The sequence below is a fragment of the Cupressus sempervirens genome, chromosome 9 (genome assembly GCF_028749045.1).
Source record: "Cupressus sempervirens isolate cs-2001-9-10 chromosome 9, ASM2874904v1, whole genome shotgun sequence".
Lineage (NCBI taxonomy): Eukaryota > Viridiplantae > Streptophyta > Pinopsida > Cupressales > Cupressaceae > Cupressus > Cupressus sempervirens.
The window spans coordinates 727151432-727169166 of record NC_143126.1 but is presented as its reverse complement, the minus strand read 5'-3'; positions in this window follow the sequence as shown (position 1 = coordinate 727169166).

Here is a 17735-nt window from a genome sequence, read left to right as displayed (position 1 = left end):
TTGCACCAAGGCTACCTCTAGCAGAGCCATTACAAGTGGCTCCTTTAGTGGCCATTCGAGCTATACCAACACTACCAGCACTAGGAACATCCCAGAATGTAATACAAATAGATGTTTTAGCTCTGTCAAATGAACTTCAAGAAATCAAAGGCTTGTTGCAGAACTTTGGTAATGAGATAGTTAATATTAAAAAGCAACAAAGTTAGAATTATAGGCCTTATCAATAGCCTATACAACCTAAGTTTTAGGAAAACCAAGAGAATAGGCCCGTGTTCCAACAAAATCAAGGTCAAAGAGCATACAATAATAGACCTTTTCAGCTTTATAATCCAAATTTTGCTAGTAATTCAAAGGAAATAGTTCCTATTCAGAATAACCTGGTATAAGATTTCAAATGGTGCTATCCTTGTAACCAAGCACACAATCAAAATACTTGTGTGAATGGAATGATCAATCAGGCACTGATGATTCAGAGTATGCTAGGCAACTAGCAAGCTATAGCCAATGAAGTTTCAACAACCAATCAAGTAGAGCAACAACCTGAAACAACATTGTTAAACTAGTAAAAAGAAGACTTTTGTGGAGTTAACCAGGATGGTTCCACAGTAGCAGATAATATGAGAAGCAAAAAAAGAGCTTTGGATGCCAACATACTAGAAAAAGTAGCTGCGGTACTAGATAAACTAGCAGCAGTCGTGGTTACAAATCAATCTCAGTAGAATCCTTCCAACCAAAGGATTTCACCAAGGGGTCAACCTTTACCAACTACTAACTAATTAGCAAATGTACTCAAACCAAGTGTGCCACTTGCTATTCCAACAACTAATAATCCAACGATTCCTTCTAAAGGTGCCAAAGTAAGTGTCCCTACCTTTAATATTTTAGATTCAATGAAGAAGGTTAATTGGTCCATGTCATTGTGGGATTCTTTAAGTATTCTAGGGAAAAAGGATTTTTTGCAATCAACTTTGCTTGATTTGACTTTATCTAGTGAGCCTAGTTCTGACAGTACTAAAGTCATATTGACTAATGCTAAAGAAAGTCTAGTAGTTCAAACTTTGGTGCAGCCTAGACTACCTCCTTTTTATGTGTCCTTAATCATTGGAAATAGCCTATTCCATAACTATATGATCGATTCGGGAGCTAGCAATTCTGTTATGCCTAAACAAATTATGGACAAGCTAGGAATTAAGTATGAGCCTCTAGAAAAGGGAGTTGTACAGCTAGATGGAACATCTATAGGCACAATTGGTGTTATTAAGGGTTTGGATTTGACTTTACATGCCTATCCAAATTTTTCCATTCCTTAAGATATCTACATCATTGAGCTACCCCCTTATTTTGCCTTGTGTCTTTCGCGTGATTTCACTACTAAGATAGGAGGTTATTTATCTTCAAATTGGTCACACATGTTGTTTAGGACCAGGTATGGCACCAAAGTCACTATCCAGTCTAAGCCTATTGCAAAAAGTCACATTGAGCCCTATAATCCTAGCCCTATCAATGCCAACTTGATAATAAATGAATTAGAGGATAATGGGGCAGAAAGTCAAACTCTGATTGAAGGTATTCCAGATATACTTCTTGATGAATGGGCTATTCAGAACCAAATAAAAAATACTTCAGCCCTTGTTGAATAGTCAGACCTTGGAGTTTACATGATTATGGAACCAAATGCTGTAATCCCAAATCTGGTCAAAGAAGCTGACCAACAAGATGAGGAGTTAGTTGAGCAAGTTTGGGACATGTATTTTGATGGTGCTAGAAGAAAAGTTGGGGCTGGTGGTGGTTGTATGCTGATATCTCCTAGTGGAAAGAAGTATTATTCTTCTTGTCTCTTTTGTTTTAGCTGTTCCAATAATACAGATGAGTATGAAGCATTGATACATGGGCTATAATGGGCTAGAAGGATGGGTATCTGTTGTTTAAGGATCTATGGAGATAGTGAGCTAGTGGTTAATCAAGTGAGGAGTTTGAATATAACAAAAAAAAATCTACTGAAATCTTATAGAAATAGAGTATGGGATTTGTTAGAAGATTTTGATGCCATAAACTTGATTTCAATTCCAAGAAATCAGAACAAACGTGCTGACAGGTTGGCTACCATAGGGGTAGAATTTGATGTTCCCAAGGAAGTCAGTAGCAAAAGCTAGAACAAACATATTAAGGTGGCATTTAGACTGGCTGTACCTAATAATAGCTTACATTGGTAGGTTTTTGATAGTGACCAGCAAATCATAAATTTTATCAGAGAAGAGACAGAATTCTCTCTGATGAATCAAGATAAAATTCAACATCTCTTTGATGATCAGATTATACAGCTAAAAAATGACAAAGTCCCAAAGGGATTGGTTACCATTGAATCAGTATTTAATACCAATGATGAAGATAAAAATCCAAAATCCAACATTCAAGTACAACAAAATCATTATGAAGAGGTGGAGGTTTCAGCAAGGAAGAAGCTTAAGCTAGGAAAAGTGTGTACAGTAGAAGAGAAAGCATCTTTTGTGCAACTTTTCAATGAATTTAGTGATTTTTTTTCCTAGGAGTATGGAGACTTGAAAGGTTTTGATTCAAAATTAGCACAAAATACCATCAAATTGGAAGTTAGTACCAAACCTGTTAGGTAAAAATAGAGGCTTGTGAATCCTAAATTAGAGCCTTTAATGCAGAAAGAACTTAACAAACTAATTGCGAGGAACATAATTTTTCCAATCAAACATACTTCTTGGGTTTTAGATCTAGTCCCAGCAAGGAAAAATAATGGCGAGCTTAGGCTTTGTGTAGATTTCAGATACCTTAATAGGTCCTCATTGAAGGATCGCCACCCTCTTCCCTCAATGGAACAAATTCTACAATTTGTTTCAAGAGCTAAACACTTTTCATTGCTGGATGGTTATAGTGGACACAAACAAGTTTTGGTTAAGGATGAGGATCAATATAAAACAAAATTTACAACCAAGTGGGGGACTATGGTCTATAAAAAGATGCCCTTTGGGTTGTCAAATGCTGGAGCAACATTCCAGAAAGCTATGGATATGGCTTTCAACAAACTAATGTACAAGATAGTTCTGGTATATCTTGATGATATAACAGTATTTTCAAAAGAATAAAAAGATCATCTTGGCCATTTGAAGTAGATTTTTTAATGCTACAAAGAATTTAGGATATCCTTGAATCCTAAAAAAAAGTGTGTCTGTTGTTCACCAAGGAAAATTTCTAGGTTATATTGTGTCAAAATAAGGAACCACCATTGATCTTGAGCGAGTTTCTGCTATTTTGGAGTTGCCTTTGCCTCATCATAAAAAGGGACTACAAATTTTCTTAGGAAGGATCAATTTTGTTCAAAGGTTCATTCATAACATTGCAGTTTTGCTCAAACCATTGACAGCCATGCTCAAGAAACATGCAGTTTTTAGTTGGACAAAAGTGGGAAAGCAGAGTTTTGAAGAGATCAAGAAAACTCTAAGTGAAGCTCCAACTTTAGCAAATCCAAATTTTGATAAGCATTTTATCCTTTATTCTTATAGAAGCTATGATTTTATTTCTACAATTTTGGTCTGAGAAAATGAAGATGGCTTTGAAAAGCCAATAGCCTTTTTCAGTCAAGGGCTTCATGACTATGAGTAGCATTATTCCTTTGTGGAGAAGCATGTGTTGGCTATTATCAAAAGTTAAAAAAAATTTAAACCTCCAGTGTCTAACAGTAGGATTAATCTTATGGTTTCTCATCCTAGCATGAAGGATTTCCTCTTAAACAAGGATTTAAATGAAAAGAGGGTAGGATGGATCACTAGAGTCATGGAATATGATGTGCATATCAAGATTATCAAGCTGGTCAAAGGTAAAGGTTTATGTGAGTAGCTAGCTGAAGGCCCTATTTTAACTGAAATGGACAATGTTTTGATGCTACAAACTGGATAGCAGCAGTCAGCTGATGTCAAAAAAGGTGATTGGATGGCTGAAATGACAACTTTTTTGCAGCATGGCACATATCCAACTGATATGAATAAAGAAAAAAGAAGGTACTTCAGGTTGCAGTCAATTCCTTTTGTACTGCTTGGAGGTGTACTATTCAGAAAGGATCATAGTGGTGTGTTGTTGTGGTGTGTAGCTCCTCATTAGGTTGATAAGATTGCATGAGTTCTATGATGGAGCAGCAAGAGGAAATTTTGCACCTAGACTATAGCTTGGAAAATCCTAAGGGTTGGCTACTTCTAGCCAAGTTTGTTTAAGGATGCACATGCTTGGGTCAGAAAATGTACCAAATGTGCTATTTCTGCTAGGAAAGACAAGCTGCTAGCCTTACCCCTTTAGCCAATTCAAGTGGATCAGCCCTTCGTTAGGTGGGGGTTAGATTTTATAGGACCTATTAGCCCTCCATCTAGTTTAGGACATAAATGGATCCTTACTGCTACTGATTATTTTACAAGGTGGACGGAGGTAGTGGCATTAAAGGAGGCTAATTAAACATTGGTTCTAAATTTTTACAAAGATTTGGTAGCCAGGTTTGGGGTCCCATAATCAATTATATCTAATAATGCATTGGCATTCTTGGGATTAAGAATCACTGATTGGGCTGTCAAGCATGGTATTCATTTGAATACATCTTCAAACTATTACCCTCAAGGTAATGGTTTGATTGAATCCACAAATAAGAATTTGATAAGGGTTATTAAGAGAACATTGGAAGATAACCAGTGGAATTGGCATACTAAGTTGAAATCTGCATTGTGGGTAGATCGTATAACACCAAAAAGATCAATTGGAAATTCCTATTTTATGTTGGTTTATGGGAAGGAATCCAGATTACCCTTATCTGTAGAGATTCTAGCTTTGGAGATTGTGCATCAGTTGGAAATTTTAGAAGATCAAGACCTAATGGCAGTCAGATATGTTGAGCTCAGGGAGCTAGAAGAAATGTAGGGCAAAGCAATGAAGTATATGGAGTACCATCAACTCCAAATGAAAAGAATTTTTGATAAGAAGTCAACTATCAAAGTATTCAAAGAAGGTGATGTTGTCTTGAGGTGGGATGTTTTGAAAAGTAGACCAGGACAGCATACTAAGTTTGACAAAATGTGGAGTGGTCCCTTCATCATTACAGAGTGCAAGGAGCACAATGCTTTTTAGTTATCAAAGATGAATGGAGAAAGGCTACCGATCCCTATGAATGAGATCCATCTCAAAACATGTTTTGAGGTATGAGTTTCAGTCCTACTTTATATATATTAGGATTAGATTCCCTTGTTTTCAATAAATGCATATGCATTTAGTTTAGTTTTACCTTCTATCCTATTTTGGTTTGGTAGTCTAGGTTAGTTAAGTTGCTGGTTTACATTGTTTTGTAGTCATATCCACCATTTCATTCATGCATGCATAGATATGTGTGCTTAAATGCATATATATATATCCAATATATGCACACATACACACATACATATCGCTAACATTAAATATGTCTGGTTATCAGCCATACATATCTGCATATCCACGCATATGTTGCATACATACATTCATATAAGTCCATACATCCACACATACATCAACCAAATGGTCGACTATGATGGTTCAACTCCTAAAGTTGATACTTGAGTTCTAACCCTGCATACTCGTCAATTTAATAAGAATTTCTAGTCTTATTAAATTCATGAGCATACGTTCAAAACTGAACCAGCAACTTTAGAAGTCACTTTGTGTTAGGTTTAGGTGCTCGGGATGCATAATTCAGACTCTATCTCTAATGAGTACAGAAAACTAGTCAAATGTCTTCACAACATACATACAAGCATGATTGCCCAATCAAGATACCTATGTGAGAGTCAACCATCATTACTTCCAGCTTAGTATCATTACCATAACTCATAATGATGAGGACAAGTCTTCATCATTACAAGACACCCAAATCACATTGAGCTAAAAACAATAATCATTGATTCCCACATTATCGGACTCCATAACCCAATGGACTTGTAAGACAACTGGTCTCGTGTATAGCAGGCATACATCCCTTGGAAGTGGCCAAAAATGTTATCAAAATTTCACTACTTATGAAATTTTTTCTTAACATTCATTACTGGTTAGTAATTGCTTTCATTTGCCAATGATCATAGAAATAGAAAAAGTACATCGCATTGATGAAATGAGAAAGTTCTTCATTTGTATTAAACAATGACAAATTTTAGTTTGGAGTTTATACATTAAAGAATTAAAGCACATGTGCTGAATAAAAAATGATCAAAATCTCTTACACAATGTCCTGAGAGTAGCTTAGTCTTCATTATTATTGTGCAAATAAGGAATGTATAAAAAGTATAATAAATGATGCAAATGAACATGCAAGAGTATAAGAAAGGGAACCAGCCATTGCCTGGGGGTATATGGCTGGTCTGAGCCTGCATTCCCAAGGTTACCTTGCTGAAATTCAGTTTTTCCCGGTTCCCTAAGCATCCAACTCCTACAAAAAAGTCAAAGAAAGGTACAGGTTAGATCCATATGGATCTAAGCAATGTTTGGTTCCATAAAAATATAAATGTACACTTGTAGCATTTACCCATGATTCTAGTTTGAACAAGAACAATGAACTCAATCAGTCATGGAATAGCAATATCAGAGTTGGAAAATCAAAACCATGTATGCAAGTGATTTTATTGCTAATGCGTTTGTGCAATGTGCAGAGAGAAATAAATGTTATTCATGAGTGTCATGAGCCCGTGCTTGAACCTCCTGAAATACATTTTATACAAAAAAAATCAAATCAGAGTTCAAACATGGTTTCAGCATGCAAAGACACAAGATTGTTATTTGAAAACAAATTCGAGCATGTAAATTCAATTATTAAGGGATTTGCAAAAGAGATCCATCTTCATCTACAAGAATGACAAGTAATGTGCATAATCATGAGGATACCAATGAGTACAGTAAATGTAACCAATAGATGATTTCATAAAAATCATTATAAAATATAATAACTAAAGCTTTTTTTTATTCTTAGGTATCATGGTTGAATATATCCCATGAGCTTGTCTTTTGAATGGGGTGGAGACTACCACAAAGAGATAATGCAAGGTTAGGAAAGACTTTTTATTATAGACATAAATGGAAGAAAGGATGGTTGAAGCCGAAAGCTAATGTATCAAATTCATTGTGTTTTTTATACATGTAACATGTATTAATACAACCTCTTTGTCTGTCTACACTTCCATTTCTTTAAAGCAAAGCATAGAAAGCAACATAGAAAGTAAAAGAATGCTTTAATAAATTAGGATTGTATGTGCCTTCTTTAACCTTGCTGTAGATATTTGCACTCATAATATACTTTGGGTTATTGAAACTAGCAAGAATAAGCACATTTAAAAATAGCCCTGTTGCTGTAGAAGTGGGAGGAATTGAGCTTGAAATAGTGAAGAACAAACTAAGGTAAAGCAGATGACAACATATGTTCGTGGTCAGTTATGGCCAAGTTTAAGTGAAGAGCAATCCAAGTGGTTTCTCATGGATAGATTTAATTTTTTAGGCTCAAGTCCAATCAATGAATCCTTCTATGGAAAATTGCTGAGTAAAAGATTCAAGTGCATCATAGTATCTCAATTATGGTGCTGAAGCAACTGAGTTTAAGATTGAAGGTTCTTTGATGTAGGGTGTTTTGTTCTATATGAGAGAGCAATATCATGGTGATAAGAATGGAAAGTTTGTATTTAATGGAACATGGACATACACAGTTGCTATGAATAACACCATACTTCAAAAAGTTTAACACTATGATATTTATTAGCCCCTTAAGCCAAAAAATGTGTTCACTTTTCAAAAGCCTCTAGTGAACCATTTTTACTTCCAATAGCATCTATTCACTATGCTATAAAAGAAACTATAAGAGCAACACGCAAAAAATTCTTCAGCATGAAATTTATCAACAAACAAATTCATGCTCTTCAAAGAAACCCATCTAGGTTTTTGTAGAAACAATAACTTCAACAATATATCCCATCTGATTGTGCAAATGGTGAATTTAAATGTCCTAGGGCAGAAAGCAAAGGGTTTTATGAAAGCATCTTTGATTCCAGCAAAGACCCATGTCAAATGCAAAGATCAGAAAACACATTTAAAAAAAAAAGGAATGCTACAGCAGATGCCCACAAGATTGTTATTAAAAAAAAAAAGGTTGCAGCAATGAGCAGTTCAAATATCATATAGTTCTAGCAAATGGAGGAAGGAAAAATCATTATAAAAGTTCAAAGCTTCAATAATGGTATGTACAGTAAAACCCGAACAGCAAGAAGCAGAAAAATGCTTTTGAAATACCTCCAATTTTCATGCATAACGGCTTCATTGAAGACCAACAACATCAATAATGGTGGTCACAAAATCTAGTGAAACCCTCAACATCGACTTCCAACAAATACAGATGCATACTATCAAACCCTGGCCAAAAATCCTTCATCTCAAAAATGGAATGCGAAAAATGAAAAGGAAGTTTAGGGTTATGAAATCATATAACGCCCTTTTTCATTTTTTATTAACTTTTGAAGTTCATAGGCATATAGATGGGATTTTAGTCTTTTTTACAAATATTTATATTTGTATTGAAGTGAGGGACTTCATTGTTATGTCCATTTGTATTTTGTTTTATTTCTTTTGCATAAGTATACCATTGTAAAAGCAAAATATTTAATGATATAATTATGAATCATTTAATATTTTGTTATTTTAAAATGAAAAAAGAGATAAATTATGATATTCTATATTTATGGTCTTTAAGTGAAGGGTCAGTTGCAAACCTATGGAGAGAATATAGGGGGTAGGATTCAACTTTTCAATGTTGGTTTATGATTCTTTATGGCTTGTTAGAGCATTTTTAGGGTGGTTTTGATGAGTCATGAGGTCAGTTATGAGTTAATGGAGTCTTAGGCATTATGGGACTTCATTTTGGAATTTTCCAAGCCCTGTTTTGGAGGCTATATTCCTGCATATGACCCAAGATGTGGGGATGGTTATTATTGAGTTTTGTAACTCATTTGTAGTTCAGTTCTAAGTTATGCAAAAATAGTATTGAGTGATATTTTATCCTGAGTATTGTTATGTGTTTTTCTGTAACTATTTTGAAGAAAAGTTGAATATAGGACAAGCATTTTACAAGTTCATTTTGGAAAAGGTTTTCAAGCCTTAATCTTTTTTTGTGGTACTATGTAGTTTTTTATGATTTAATAGGTTAGTCTGTGAATCCAAGGGTTCCTTGTTAATTTGTCTTAGTTTTTACCCTGTCACTGGAGTGTATTTTGTCTATAGGTCACCTTTTGTATTTGTTTTATTTTCATCTTATTTCTATTTTTTTTAATGAGTGAGAATCAAAACCTTAATGTGAAACACTATTGCAGGCCAATATAAAGTCCAAGTGCTTATTAGTGTTTTCTTGTATATTGATGGTGAAATGGTTGTTATTTGTTGAAACCTTTATTTGAACATCTTTAGTGCATCACCTTTTAGGAAGTAGTTTATTTTTTTGTTTTGCAATCTTCCTTACCCCTTTTCTCAACAAGAAAGTAGTGTTAGAAGAATCAATTAGGTGATTTCCCATAAAGGAGCCGACCTAGAATCTAGAGATTCAGCCATTAATAGGTTACCCACAACCTTTGGTTGTCCCAATGTTGGCCTAAATTTTCAAGTTTCTTTTGTAATTTGATAGGATGCAAATTTGGGTGACAATAGTGATCATTGATAGTGGAAGTTTTAAAATTTGGCATCAAAAGAACTGTTTACAAAGTTGCAATTGTAGAGGCTGAAACATCCCAAACCCTATCATGTTTCATGGATCAAAGATGAGCATAAGATATTGGCAAGTGAATAATGTGTTCTAAAGTTCAAGATTGGACATTACTTTGATGAAATGTTGTGTGATATTATGCCTATGGATTGTTATCATATTTTTTTGGGTAGACCTTGGCAATATGATAAATATGTTGTACATGATGGAAGGTTGAATCAATCTACTCTTTAGGTGAATGGGAAGAAGCAAATATTGATGCCTTTGATTGAAAGTCCAGATGAGGTTAATTGTATTGTGATAAAATTGTGCATGGTTAATGGGAAAATTTTGAAAAAGAAGTGAAGAAGAATCAAGCTTGTTTTGTTGTAGTTCCTAGAGGACCAAGTGTTGGTAGTAATGGCTAAGTAGTAGATAGTGGTAGCTGAGAACCAGAGGAAATTACAAAATTATTGAATGAGTATAAGGATATTTTTTCTAAGGATATTTCTAATGATGTACCACTAGTTAGAAGTATAAGTCATTGTATGGATCTTATTCTTGGAGCTAGTTTGCTGAACAAAGCATCATATAGCTTAACAGCTACAAAGAATGGAGAACTTAATAGGAAAGTGCATGAATTTTTGCAAAAGGGATTAATCAAAGAAAGTTTGAGTCCATGTGTTGTACCTATTGTATTAGCACCTAAGAGGAATGGAGAATGGAGAATGTGTATTATCAGAGCTATTAACAAGATCATGGTGAAATATAAGTTTCCCATACCGAGGATGGATGACATAATGGATTATTTTAGTGGGGCAAAGTATTTTACCAAGATTTATTTGAAGAGTGTCTATTATCAGATCAAAATTAGAAAGGTGATGAATGGAAGACTATTTTTAGGACAAAGGATGGTTTGTATGAATGGTTGGTTATGCCTTTTGGTTTGACTAATGCACCTAGTACTTTCATGAGGTTGATGAATTAAGTTTTGAAAAGATTCTTGGGTAAGTTTGTGATTTTTTATTTGGATGTTATTCTAATATTCAAAAAAAATAAGGAAGAACATCTTGAGCATGTTAAACAAGTATTGCAAAGGTTGAAAGAGGAAAAGTTGATGATTAATCTGAAAAAGTGTTCTTTCATACAAGAGGAGATTGTGTATTTAGGATTTATGATTTCAACTAATGGTTTGAGGATGTATCTAGAGAAGTTTGAAGTAATTTTTGAATGGCCTATGCTTGAGAATGTGGGTGAGGTAACATCATTTCATAGTTTGGCTAGTTTTTACATAAAGTTTATAAAGAATTTTAGTGTTGTTTGTAATGCTATGACTAAGACAATGAGAGGAGATAAAAAGGAATTCAAGTGAACACATGGAGGTGATAAGAGTTTTGAAACTTTGAAACAAAAGGTTGTGGAATTACATGTATTGGCTTTGCCTGATTTCAATAAGGTATATCAAGTTGAATGTGATGCAAGTGGTAGTGCAATAGGAGTTGTATTAAGTCAATAAAGTAAACCTATTACTTTATTTAGTGAGAAGTTGAATAATGCTAAAATGAAATATTATGTGTCTGGTCAAGAGTTCTATGCTATTTTTCAAGCTTTGAAGAAGTGGAGAGATTATTTGATTCCTAAGGAATTTGTGTTGTATACTGATCATAAAGATTTATAGTACTTGGGAAGTCAACATAAATTGAACCAAAATATGAAGTGGGTTGAGTATTTGCAAAGTTTTTCATTTGCAATTTAGCATTAGAGTGGAGTTACTAATAAAGTTGTTGATGCATTGAGTAGAAGACATTCTTTGTTGACTAAAATGAAGATCGAAGTTCTCAATTTTGATAAAATGAAAGCATTGTGTGATGGTGATCCTGATTTTTTTGAGGCATGGAGAGAGTGCAAAGCACCAAATCTAATAGATCATATTAGCAAGTATGATGAATATTTCATTAAAGAAGGTATGTTGTTCAAAGGTATTCAATTGTGTATCCCTAGTAATTCTATGAGGTTGAATCTGATTAAAGAAAAGCATAGTGGTGGATTGGTTAGACATTTTGGAATTGATAAGACATTGAGTTTGTTGAAAGAGAAGTATTATTAGCCACAAATGTATAAGGATGTTCAAAAATTTGTGAATAGTTGTGGAGTTTATCAAGTTGCAAAAGGAGTAAGTTAGAATATCGGATTGTATACACCTATTTTTATTCCTGAGAAACCTTGGACTGACATTAGTATGGATTTATTTCTTGGATTGTCTAAAATAGAAAAGTGGTATGATTCTATATTTGTTGTTGTAGTTAGATTTTCTAAAATGGCTCATTTTATACCATGTAAGAAGACATCAGACACTAAGCATGTTGCTGAAATTTTCTTGAAAGAGATTGTTAGATTGCATGGAATACCAAGAAGTATTATTTTTGACAAAGACAGTAAGTTTATTGGTTATTTTTGGAGGACTTTATGGAAGAAGATGGGTACTAAGCTAGAGTTTAGTTCTACATTCCATCCACAGGCTGATGAATAAACAAAGGTTGTGAATAGAAGCTTGGGTAATTTGTTGAGATGCTTAGTTAGAGATGAAACACATAATTGAGAGATGGTATTAGCACAAGCTGAGTTTGCATATAATAATTTTGTGAATAGAAGAATAAGAAAGACACCTTTTGAGATTGTTACTAGAATGAAGCCTAAAGGAGTATTAGATTTAAGAGATGTTGCTTGTAAAGAGAAGAGAAGTGATGCAGGAGAAGAATTTGTTGATTTTATGGAGTCTTTGCATAAGTGAAGTTGAATTTGGAATAAAGTAATCAAAAGTACAAGGAGAATGATGATAATTCTAGAAGACGTCATATTTTTGAAGTTGGTGATGAGCTGATGGTTCATTTGAAGAAACGAAGATTTTTGGTTGGAACATATAGTAAGCTAAAGATGAGGAAGTTTGGACCTTGTAAGATCTTGAAGAAGTTTGATAATGGAAATGCTTATAAAGTTGAGTTACCTAATGACATGGATATATCTCCTATATTCAATGTTGCTAATCTGTGTAAGTATCACAAGTCAGATGATAAAGTTGTTGTACCTAATGATTATCATAAGAAGAAAATTGAAGAGGTTGAACAAATATTGGATTAGAGAGTTAGTAAAAGCACAAAAGGAAAAGATTACTATAAGTATCTAGTGAAGTGGAAGGATAGACTAGTTGAAGATGCTACATTGATTTCTCAATCTGAGTTGGATTCAACTTAGGTTGTGACACTTGCATGATTCAAGAGAATCATTTCTTCCTACCCTGGTTATCTGATGTAGGAGCATCCTGGGTTGCCTTATAATCTTGCACTTTTGTTCATTCTATCAATTGATGATGAGCTCCAATTGTTGCCGAGTTCTTAGTTATTGTCAAGTAATTTCTTTGATCGTCGAGTGATCCTTTGGTTGTTGAGTGATCCTTTAGTTATTGAGTGATTTCCTTTAGTTGTCAAGTAACCCTTTGGTTTTTGAGTCCTCCATGGTTGCTAAGCATTGGAGGATGCTGAGTTTTTAGTAGCTACCGAGTAATTCCTTTGGATGTTGAGCTTGTGTGGATGTTGAGTGCTAGTTTTGGAAAAGCTTTCATTTTCCAAGTAGTTTGTGTCTAGTTCCAGTTTGGGCTTATCTTGCTTGTATTTAATTTTCATATTTAATAACTATTGTGAGCCAACTTGTGGCTTTCCTATATTCTAGAATCTTCTATGAGTCATTTTGGCAAGTATTTAAGGAGGTCTAGGGTTGATTTTTAGATAGAGAAGGTAGAATTGAAAGGATTGAAAGGGATATGAGTTTGAAATGCAAACTTGAAGTTGGATCATGAATCTATAAGTATATATTGTAATTGGTTGTAATCTAGAAGGCCTTACAACTAGGCATGTATGTTGTTCATTTGTTGAATCAATGAAAGTATCTTGTTTTCTCTCTATGGTGTTGTTCTCTTTGTGTGTTTTCTTTCATTGTGTTAACTCTACAAGGTTGGTTTGGATTGCTAGGTGTGCCTTTGGCCCTATTGATTCTATTCCATCCTTGTGTTAACATTTATATAACATGGATCACATATCCCTATGTGTATGTTCAATGATCAAGATGAAGAGGAAAAACATAGAACCATCTAGAAAATTATTTATGAAAATCTTTAAAAATCGATGACCTTAACCTAGATCTTATGGTCAAAGAAGAGAAGAGTATATGTGTGAATATGATGCATTATACAATGAAGGATTGAGAAGATCTAAAGACATTCAAGGGTTCTATTATTATATAATAGAGCAAGTAACCTATTCATAAGAAATGAAGTGAAAAGAAAAGCCAAGTGTTATCATATCAAAGGAGAGGATTAGTTAGTAAAGAGAAGGCTCAAAATCATCTTGCAGAGAAAATTGAGAGTTGGGTACTGAATCAGTTTTAACATACTTGAATAAGGGCAAATCTCTTAACATATGTTTGTAAATCTCCTAATAGAGTCCTTACTTAGTTTTAAGTGTTAAATCCTCTAGCAAGGTAAAAGCTAATAGTTTCTTAAGTATTTAACAAGACAGACTCCTCACAAAGTAGATCATATTTTATGGTCAAACATTGTAACCTTAACTGGTTAACTGTATTACTATAGTAGTGAATATTTGTGGGTGTCATCTCCACCCTATTTTTACCTTCACCTTGGAGGGTTTCTGGGTAACAAATATTGTGTTGTTTATTTTTTAACTTTTATGCATGTGATTGAATTGATTTACATGTTGTAGCAACTTTACATTAATAGTTTTACATGAACAAGTTATTGATAGATGTGGATGAATTTGTGAAAAGTATAAAGTGTTATAGATTCTGATTGACTAGCTCCCCCCCCTCTCAGTATCTAGTTTACACCTCCATAAATAAACAAAAACCACCAAGTGGTATTACATAAACCATGTGCTACCTAACCTATTGACCCAACATTTAATATTGGATCATTTAATTCTTTTCCCCAATATTAAATAATTACATCAAATATTATCACAATATTACAATACAACTCATCAACAATATCCCATGAGAATATTTACATGTTGCATGCCCATCTAGGTGGTCCTAGGTGCAACATTACATTATAAAATAAAATAATACAATTTAATAATATTATGCAATGTGTACAACACCTATTATCTCAACACATATGAGTTATGATAGATATGTATTAGTGCTAGAAGATTTCTTGATATGGTTGTACTTTTATTATTATCCTTCTTCAAGACATGCTCCTATTCCATGATATTTATTTGATTTATGTACCTTGTACCTCAATAACTCATATCTTGTATCCTTGTAAACCTTTTTGAATATTCCATGTATATGTACACTTGAATTATTATGGCGTATCCTATGACTTATGTAGTGGATGTAATGTATTGAGTCTTTCTTTGAAGTCAATTCAATTATGTAATTATTTTGTAATAAACGTTCATGTAATGAAATGATGTATTAATATTCTTGATGATTGTGATATAATGTTCCTTTAATTTAGTAAAATAATGAACCAAATAAAATAAAACACAATAAATGCAATTCTTCAATGTGAAGCCATAGAGAGATTTAATCTTGTTGTTGTGTATGTATCTTCTTATCATAACATTTCTTCCAGACAATTTCATTGATATTGTACAACTTTTAAAACAAAAACAAAAATTAGAAAACTTAGTGTCCTTGATAGGTTAACTTATTTAGGATCCAAAGTGGGACATTACATCTAGTATCAGAGAAAACTTGTACACTGGAAACTCTCTATGTATTGTATGCCCATTAGATAACAAGTAGTCAAGGTTAAACAATATAACTTAGAAGATGGAACTTAAAATAATTTGAAATGAATGTGAACTTTATAATTTAAAAAAATAAAAAATAGATTCATAATATTTACAAATAGACACTTTATGTTTGTGTTATTCTTTACATTATACATTTACATCTTTCTAATTGGATTAATATATCAATTTTGTGTTTGGATATTGTAGGAAAGATGTCTAAATTAATATTTGATACTAGAGGCCATAGCTCATGTTGGTTCCTCCAATTGTTGGTTGGAAAACCTGTGAGCCTTTCTTGCACAATGCTAGGCAATCCAACACAATTTGGCCAATGACTAGGGTTTGAATCAAAAGAAAAACCTCAAGCTTCACTTTAGGATTTTTTAACTTTGGTGGGTATACCTAATGGAACTATTTGTTATAACTTATGTAGATTTTATTACATGATGCTCTTAGGATAGAAAGTAATTCCCAAGGAGGAATTAGGGATGTAAGGTTATATGTTTTAGTCAAAAATAATTATTTTTTAGATAAAAGATATGGTGAAAATGGTAACGGTGACTTAATGTGATGTTAATAATTAGATAGATAACCTTACTAACTATAACTATTGATCAACTTAACAAATAGCTACACCAATCCTTTTCCATTGGATAAATAAATTTTAACTCTAAATTAAAATATCACCAAACCCTTGAAGATAGTATGCATGACATCAATTATTGGAAGGATAACTTTGTGGAACATGAACCCTAGTCTAAATGAATTTGACCCTAATGATAGAGACCAATTAGATAAACATTACATAGCATGAAATATCCAATAATCATAAATACATATAGAGTTCAATCCATCAATAATAACATAGATTCAAGAGGACAATATTGAAAAATGAGTTATTGAACATCCAAATATTCAAATAGAATATCAAAGGAAAGTATCTTATATTGCTATGTGAAATGAGGAACAAAAGAAAAGTAGTGAAGATTGTATAGATCTTAAAATTACACCAAACATTAAAGTTTAAACTTCTCTATAATATTGCATAAAGATGAAATATATCTAGAATGTAGAACTACATAATATATCTTGCATGTATATTATATCTTGTTATATCTTTTTTTTAAAAATAAGATCATGGTACCATTTCTTATAAAAAATGAAAGGGTGCAACATAGCTTTGGATCTTTTCATCTTGTAACTATCCATAATTAACTAAATACTAATGCATACAAATTAGAAATTAAATTAAAAAGTGATGTTTATGGTTCATTCTGTAGTGGCGGCATCTTCCTCCTCACTGGTTGTTTTCTCAACCTACACTAGTTTGTATACTATCATGTAGTCGTAGATCCACTTAGAAATCTAAGCATGGGTAGGCCATGTGAATTTGGAGACCTCAAAAATAAATTTATGTATATCTTACCATTTCTTTCCTATGGTAACTTTAACATCAGTTTGGAATTTAGAAAATGTGTTCTCCAAAATGATGATCTTATCCAATAAAGTATGGAAGTCATTTAGTTGGAAGCTTTCCTTTTCCTTGAAGTGGTTCATGGCCATTTTTGGAAGTGTCATCATTTCACCTTTCCATACCTCCAAACTTTTGATTTATGCATCTTTGTCCAACAAAGAAGGTATGATTCAATGATCAATAAAAGAGATAAGGTGTACCCTTTGTTCATTTTTTTGTTGCCCATGTTCCATATATGCCAAGTACTTGTGTATAGTCTCCAACATAGCTATGGTATCCTTAATTAATTAGGGAGCATCTAGATCCCTATTTGTCACCCCACATAGTCTTCCCAACTCATACTTAGAAAGTTTCCATTTCCTCTTCAACTCTATCAATATAGCTTCATTTTTTTTGAAGAAATCAATCATATTATTTAGGCATTAAAAACCCTCGTGCACCTCATTGCACCTTCCAATAATTATCTTCATGATGAATACCAAGATATCTTCAAGGTTCTTAAAAATTCATTCCTTTTGTATGTCTTCATCTTCGATCTCCTCAATCTTGTTTTCTTTGATTTCAATAGCAAGTGTTGTGAGTTGATGAACAACTATAGCTCCAAGTGTTGGAATAGCTTTCATACTATTTAGCTGACATTTCAGCTTCTTGTTTTTATGTTCTTTTTATTAATGATGGCATTCATTTCCATCTCTCTTATCTACAAATC